Source organism: Thermobia domestica, chromosome 8, assembly GCF_964235325.1.
Source record: "Thermobia domestica chromosome 8, izTheDome1.hap1.1, whole genome shotgun sequence".
NCBI lineage: Eukaryota > Metazoa > Arthropoda > Insecta > Zygentoma > Lepismatidae > Thermobia > Thermobia domestica.
Window position 1 is genome coordinate 142,596,342 of NC_137461.1, and position 7,841 is coordinate 142,604,182.

The window sequence follows — 7,841 nt, forward strand, 5'->3', positions numbered from 1 at the left end:
GGATTGATATAGGTTAACAATTGGATTAATTCAAAATTCAACCCTAATACTTTTACTTAAATCGCATTTAATACTAATTCCTAATGCTTTTTCTTCAGTTCGCGACTTGTAATTTACGAGGGGAAAGATTTGATTTAAATCAAAAAATCAATTTAAATTTAAAAAATCAACATTTTTTTTTTTAAATCGTTTTTTTCCACCCTAATACATATATTTGTGTATCAATATATTTGTATACTATCAAAATCAGTGGAAATAGATTATTGTAACAAAAATTCAAATTTCATTTGAGTCACAAAGAATAAGGTAGTAATATGAACCTTCACTTCTACAGTTTATCTTTTAATTGGAAGTGAAATGAAAGTTGTAATTTAATTTCCCACGATTATACGTTGTAGGCTGAAGGGGAGGAATTATTAATAAAAATGAATAATTATGAAAGAATTGGTGGAATGGGTGTGTGGAAGAAGTAGAATAATCCGTAGTAAACCCATGGACAAATGTTATATATATGGTGTTTCGAAACAACACTGACAACGTTTTGGGGGTGATTCCTGACACCAAGATAAGACAAAAAGTATAGACCAATCTGGGTGCACAAATGCTTCCTTTCGGAGTTATAGGCTCCCGAAAATATGAAAAAAAATAACTTTAAAGGTCCGTAGCTCCAATACTATAGGACCTACCGTAGTTGGGTCAAGACTTTATTTAGGAACTAGTATGTGTTATATCCAAATATCCATATTTCAGAATTCTGCGATACTTCTGCAACAATTTTTACAGAGGTAGTTGGTGAGTACTTCAAATTACATGCCCGTAGCAAAACTCCTTCCATAAAAATTGAGCGTGAATACCTTAGGATTCTGAAACCTGTATTTTTGAATAGCGCACATATTAGTTCCTAAGTGAAGTCTTGACCCGACCATGGTAGGTCCCATGGTTTTGCAGCTATGGACCTTTAAACTTCATCTTTTCATGTTTTCGGCAGTCTATAATTGTTTTGAAACGAAAGATATGTAAATGAATTAAATCACAAAATTCAACTATCCTAGTAAAGGAGTACATATGAGAAGGGAATTTATGAACTAGATTTCCGGGTTTTCAGCATCTCTGGCCGTGTTAGACCGTCAGGTATGAGAGATTGGCGTCCCTCGGCGTTCACAATATCCGAGGAAGAGGGAGAAGAAAGGATTGGGGAAAGGGGTTGCCTGGGACCTGTATGTGATTATCATCCAGGCATTAACCTAGTGAGAATGTGGAAAACCCCGGGAATCTAATCCGGCATAAAAAGTAATTTTTTATTAATCCTCACCATTTTATCTGTGAAAACTTTTATTTGTATTGTGAAATATTCAGCATATTTGGATTATCTTGTCAACTGACATCCCTGTTTCAAGCCAAAGTAAAGAGAAGAGTGGTAATTTTCTTCCAAACAACACTGCATACACAGCTGACACTGTATACAGCTACTTCAAATTTATGCACTAAGCTCTGACATGAAATGGAAGATTTCACAATCTTTTACAAACACTATAGATATGTTCACAATCTTTTACAAACACTGATGAGGATTTTTTTAAAAACCATTTTACTTTTTATGCCGGATTAGATTCCCGGGGTTTTCCACATTCTCACTAGGTTAATGCCTGGATGGTAATTACATACAGGTCCCAGACAACATCTTTCCCCAATCCTTTCTTCTCCGTTTCCTCGGATATTGTGATTGCCGAGGGACGTCAATCTCATACGTGACGGTATAACACGGCCAGAGATGCTGAAAACCCGGAAATAAGAGTTCATAAATTCCCTTCTCATATGTATTCCTTTACTAGAATAGTTGAATTTTGTGGTTTAATTCGTTTACGTATCTTTCGTATAGATTATTTCATGCTGCTAGCCATGGTTGGCTGGTTTTAAACATTGGTTTAAACCAGCTGTTAAAAAAAAAAAAAAATAAAAATAAAAAATAAAAAACGTTCGGAAAAGGGTAAGTGTTCGTAACCTCTTGATGAACACATATTTGTGAGTTATCAGGTTTCACTCCCGTATATTAGTATTACATTCAGACCTAAATTTCCCATTGATTCCTCAAAGATATTAAACTACAAAAGCAACTTTAAAAAAAAAAAGTCTATGAATGTTTATTTTGAGATTTTTTTTATAGTTTATTATTTTTATGCAATTGCAATAGAAGAAAATTCTAAATATTGTTTCGTTTTAATAATGTTTACTATTGATAAAATACATCGAAATACCGTACTTTTTTGGGAGGGGGGTCATACTTCACGAGAGACATTTATTGAAATCAGAAGTATCTTTGGTATCTATTTATGTATAAATTGGTCAGAGCCAAACTGGACTCTAATTCATATCTTTATTCACTGTTCCTACTGATATGCAAGTGAAGTCGTCGTATTTCTTTAACTTGGACTAATAAAAGTCGTAGTGACCTAACTTGGACTAAATTAGTTTTGTACTTTGCAGTATTTTGAAATTGTCTATATGTGGTTCTGTACAGTGGTTTCACTTGTGCAACTGTTTATCTTTATGTCCTTCTGAAATGACTCTTGATAATTATATTAACAAGTATGTAAAAATCAGTATACCGTATTTTTATCAGGAGTCCTTTGAGTGAGTCGGAAGACTATCTCATTTATACCCAATTAGTTCCGGTTTCGAGATCAAATGGAGGACAATGTGTCTCGGATGTAAGCCGAAAAGCCGTTTGGATTCCGCTTTAAGCTTATGTGACTCCTTCCAGTATAACCTCGTTGTTGCATAATAACATCAAGGCGAAACAAACTTATTTCTGTCCATATGTGATATAAATACATCGAGCAAATTATTTAAACCAAAAAGAAACTTTTTTTTTTTCAATAAAAACCATGGTTTTTGCCAACCCTGTTGCTAGCATTAAGAATTTAAAGCCCTCTCGATGATTGATTTCAGTTCTATCAATATCAGAAGTTTGATTTTGCAGGTGTATTTTCATATTTGATGAAAAAAGGGGGGAGGAATGAGGATGGGTAATTGTAGGGAATTTGCAGTGTTGGTGGTTAGTGACCTGGTGGTCACATAACGTAACAGCTGCAGCTTACTGCTAGTCATAAACGAAGACCACATGCCACTTACTGAGTTCGTATGAAACTGCCTGCGTTGCAAATGGTGCCATTTTTACTTTTCAATAGAGCTAAAGAGCGAGATGCTAACTTTACAATCATTATTAGAATTAGTGTGCATTTATTTTTTATCTTTTAATTAAATTAAACAAACATGTTCAGGAAACATACGAGTTTGCTTATTAAGTTCTAGGGTTGCCTTAACATTCAATTTTTCAGTGGTAATAGCTGCATATTGGATCTTGAGATAGCCAAGGTGCGCTAACATAATGCAATCAAATCACCGAATTGCGAGATATGAGCTCACGTGCACAAGTTTTAACTTGCAGCATGAGTGATTTCTGGAGTATATACTCTTAATGATGCGGTTCTGTCCTAACACTAATTACTGTCCTAACAGGTAATAATGCTTTCTGTTGAGGAGTTTAGGAGAAACACTGCGGAAACAGTTTCCTGTACATAAACCTGAATAGTTGAACGGGAATCAAATTCTTAGCCCAGCGTTCATAAGTTTTGTGTAATAGATACTGTTTGGTTCAAGTAATTTTAACGTATTGTCAAATGCAGTATATTTTCTTCTTACTCTCCTAAAGATTAATTTTCTGCTTTTGCCGAAAGCGTTGGGGCCACTTGTATACCTATTACATTACGAAAAAAGAATGTATTACTTTGTACGACATCGAATGCAAGTATTAAATCTTATGGTCAGATTATGTACTATGTTTCTTCCTTGCAAAGTAATTACGTAATCATGATTGCAGATGCATGATAATTCTTTGCTTATTATAGTAGGTATAATTTCCGTCATGCCATCTATGTAACATACAGTTGTATAGCGAAAACATACCGAATATAATACAGTTCAAAAACAAAACTATGGACTGTGGTATCAGTTTCGTTGTAAGCAGGGGGGAAGGGCGGTTCAGTCATAGAGCGTTCAGCACTAGCGCATAGAACCCCTGATTTTATTCCAGCTTGTTTCAGCTGGGGGACATACTCCGTTTAAAAGTGGGTTTTCTTAGGGCTCTCCAGTTTCCTCCCAGTTTTTCGTTACATAAAGTTATGATCATCATAGTCTGCTTTAACCTACATTGAATAATTGTTATACGTAAAACAGATTTAATTTGACTTCTCATTGTAAGCACACACTCATTTGTGTTTCCTGTAAGGATTATTATTTGTGCTGTGTACTCTCAAATTATTTTCCCACATGTTGCGGGGCTAATAATTCAGGCAATTCAGTTAAAATGACAGTATAAACTTAAGAATATCAGGAGGGTTCTGAACTGAAGTAATCCGGGGTCCCAAACGCCATACTGAGGAGAGCATTTCTCACATTAGTTATATAGGTTACATCAGTTTCATGTGAGCGCGGTATCATAAAAACTGCAATATTCGTTTCAGCGATCCATTCAAATTCAACGTATGAACATGTATGTACTGTTATCAAAATATTGTGCTTATTACGAGTATATTACTGTATTAGATGATAGTGAAATCTAATCGCTGTTTGTAAATGCAAATAATATTTGAGTTTATCTATATATAGTGACGGATTCAGGATATGATCAAGGGAGGGGCCAAACCATAATTTGCCGTTTTATCCAGTGTAAAGCAGAATTGAATCCCATTTTATCCTGTGTAAACCTGAGCGTCAGAGGGGGCTATAGCCCCTTAGCCCCCCTTGTCTATATATAATACCCAACTTCTTCAGTCAGACGTCATAGTAGATTACTGAGTAGTGTGGGCAGTAAAAAACAAACGACATGTCGCTGGTTTGTTAAAGCAGGAAGCATACCGTCGACATATTGGTCTTGTGTTCGTCTTCTTGCCAGTCCAATGATAAGATTGTTCTGGTCCAATGTAAAGCATGTTAGTTATCCAATGTAATAGGAACATTTTTTTTAATACTCGAAATTGGGCATTCTAGTTCAGTTAGCGTATGCTACGTAATTTAGTTCAGCTCCTTTAGGTTGACTACTATACCATGTGCTGTGAAAATGTTGGCGAAAAAGTGAAAGTTCGAGTATATATGCATGAATAACTGTGACCTTGATGTCTGTAAAACAGTGTAAAATTTTCTTGAAGGTTTCAGCATTTCGTTGCTAACTTTTACTTCCGATTTCAACATAATCAGCTTTTGTTTCGGAACGATCACATTTACTCGTTGTATTAGTATTTTAGTTATACAGTAATGTTTAAGTTTTTACTTCGTAATCAATACGCTCTTTATGGTACATTCATTCCTCCATTCAGAACAAGATTGGAGATGAATATACTCGAGTACGTATGTAATAAACGGTAGAGAATTACTGGAGCACGTGCAGATTTGCCAAAGCGGAAGTTCACGAGTTGCGTATGTCGAGACTCTCTGCTGCCTCTGGAGAAGCATCAGAATTACGAAGCCTAGTATAAATCTTCACTTGCCTCGGAGGGGTAGTAGACAACGTTGCCGGTTTCTTGCGTATAGCTTTGCTTAGCGGAAGCTTGGATTTAAGTAAGCTTATCACGTGACTTGGGTATCAAAACTTGAAAAGGTACAGGTTTGCTTCGTGAGTTTCGTTAGCTGTGTGCAAGTTCGTTCGTAGTTAGTTCTAGATATCAGTAACGAACATATTTTGCGTGGGATGACACTTGCATTTCTTACCTTTAGTAGAGTATACCTATCATGATTCCGTTATGTTGTCTGCTCGTTCCTGTCATGGTGCTTGCCATTACGGCAAACAGTCCTTTAAAATTACATTTAATTCATTACAATCTTACTAAGCTTTTTGTTTAAAGAAAAGAAAAAAAAGGTGATAACGAATATATTAACTTAAAAAATGCAGTAGAACTATTTTTTCTTGTAATAATTCATACTGTTCTGTCGTGCATTGTAATGTGAAATCTTTTAGTTTAATGAATGATGATAAAAGAGATGTGGGAGAAAACGGGAGTACCCCGAGAAACCCCATAGAAATGACGGTCCTTCACAATCTTAACTTGGCCGGAGATCGAACCAGACCTCCCGCACACACAAAAAGTGAATGCTCCACCAGGGAGTTACCGTGCGTTCCACTGACCTTTTACTCTTTCGTATTTCATCACCATCCAATACAAGAAATTCTTAAGCCTCCCAGAAACTCAAACCATTTTCATGAAAATTGCGTGTGTGTACACGGAAATTTCTCTGACAAGGAAATACTTGGGCTCGAACGGGTGAATACGCACAAAAAGGAAAGCATGTGTAATGTTAGCACCCCGGAAGCAAACAGTGATGTCCGTTTTTCTGCGAGATGCTGTAAACGTTCGCGAGAACAGGGCAAAGTAGAGCACGTGCCATTATTACAGGGCGTTAGCTCCCGCTTCATCAACTAAGTGGCCCTGCTTGATTGTCTATAACTAGTGGACGATTTCCTTTGAACGCAGTCGTGTTTGCCGTTTCTTTGCTACATATTGTAACACGTATTTAATATTGCTTTTTGTCTTTAGTTTCGGGTATCGTTGCAGGAGTTTTTTTTTATGAGTTGAATCCGCGCACATAATAATCCTCGAATATGTTCTCTAGTGTGGCACCAGTAAACTATGTGATCACACTGTCGACGGTTCGTATTCACTTTGGCTACTTTCATTCTCTCTTGCAGAACTTAGTGTCATTAAGAGGAGAGTTACCAAAGAGCGCGCAGTGCAAATTACGTTGAAGTGGTAACACACAGAATTGTTATTGCTACGCTGTTTGATGCGTCTTTGTGTAAGAGTTGATACGAAGAAAACGGATCGCTGCAAACAGAAAATACAGCAAAAATAACTTTTTTGAATTCTTAATGTAATATTTTAATACTCTTAGTTAAGAAATTATTCTGATATAGCAGCTAACTACAGTACTCTTGTTGCATGGTAGGAAACATGAATGCAGATAGAATTGTTTACCATGGCTTTGTTTCGGGGGTCTTGCATATGCAGCCACATGGATGACTTTTACTCGAGTTGACTGCTGTTTCCCAAAGAGTGCGCGTTAGTGAGTTGCCAAAGAACGCGCACGTACTCTTTGGGAGAATTTCTTTGATAGTGTGTGTGGGTAGCGGCATTCATATTACAGACTATGGTTATTCTCATCAGTTACTTTCGGAGTGTAATGTGATGTTTGAATGGATTGTAGAATTATTTGTAATTGTTTGTCTTCGGTTCGAGTACCAACTGTAAATCATATATAAATATTTTCAATTCACAAAATTTCTTAAATTACAATTATGACGTGTTCTGCCCGAAGGTAGGCCTTTGGTCCATGGTAGTTTGCCATTGCCTTTCATGGTATGATGGTGCCGTCCTAAGAAGTGAGGAAATGATCAAAATAAAGATTCTGGAAGTGTTCTGGACGAAGATGCTGAGTGAAATATGGCTTCGATGACGATTGTAATGAAACCACGAACTAAGAATTAAAAAAGACATACACTGAAGGTGTTGTTCAGGATTTTTTCCAGTTGGTGAAATAATGTAATGAAACCACGAATTAATAATTTAAAAAATCGTCATTAATTTTACTCATAAAAATCATAATTTGTGGGTGAAACTAAACGAAGATTTTCTTTAATGTTTTAAATTTCGTGTACGTTCATAATATATTCTATAAAACCAGATGGACGTGTAATAAAGAAATGGTTGGAAGCAAAAGCAAAATAGTTTAGAATCGCCTGTATACGAACAATTGGAAACAAACCTTAGGGTAAATTAAAGTTTACAAAG